Below are 816 nucleotides of genomic sequence, written 5' to 3'. Positions count from 1 at the left end.
AAGGAAAATCATTTTCAAATTATATGCTTATTGCTCGTGTTTTATAAATTACTCTGTGAAATTTTGATAAATAAAATTCTGAAAACAGTTTTACTCCCCCCCCCAGTATTAATATGCAAACGATTATTAAGGACCACAAATAATAACAATAAAGCATAATATAATAATAATTCCTTGATATCGGAATATTTCCAAATTATAAACAAAGTCTACTTTAAAAATTATATTATTAAAAATTGATATAATAAAAGAAGCATAAATCTTCTTAGTTATACCTTCTTTAAATGAATATTATATTCTAGAATTTTACACAAATTAATCTATCCTGATTATGTTAAATTAAATTCCAAACTATTTAATAAAGTTTTTTAAAGAATAATAGAAAAAAAAACACGCGTACCCTCGGCGGGACTCGAACCCGCAATCCCCGGTTTAGGAGACCGATGCCTTATCCATTAGGCCACGAGGGCGACAATAAACGTTGTTTATTACCGTAAATAAAAATATACATTTATTTATTGACCTTATTGAAAATGGATAGAAAATAATACAGTACACTCCCGATTATCCGCGCCTGCTGCCCTAAGTTTTTTTTTTTTTTTTTTTTGCTTCCAAGCAAAGAGAAAATGATTGGTTTAAGTTGATGAAACAAATTGTAGTTATTTTAAAAAATCAACTCGTTTCACAATTAGGAATTTTTGAAAGTTGGAAATTACTTGTAATTCATCGACATGTAGTGGAAGATTAAGAATAGGCCTCAGGCAAAGCGCATTTTGAAACCTACCTTTTAATAACCAGTCAATTCAATTGCTCATT

At 28.8% G+C, this 816-nt stretch overlaps 1 non-coding gene across 1 annotated transcript; it reads right to left on the bottom strand.

The window, feature by feature from the left end:
- Nucleotides 1-397: 397 nt before the first annotated feature.
- Trnar-ccu (transfer RNA arginine (anticodon CCU)) lies at nt 398-470 on the bottom strand. The gene has a single exon. It is a non-coding gene; the product is annotated as a tRNA-Arg (tRNA).
- Between the last annotated feature and the right edge of the window lie 346 nt (nt 471-816).

Source organism: Argiope bruennichi, chromosome 2 (assembly GCF_947563725.1).
Source record: "Argiope bruennichi chromosome 2, qqArgBrue1.1, whole genome shotgun sequence".
NCBI classification, from domain to species: Eukaryota; Metazoa; Arthropoda; class Arachnida; order Araneae; family Araneidae; genus Argiope; species Argiope bruennichi.
This window is presented reverse-complemented; position numbering and strand designations above follow the sequence as displayed.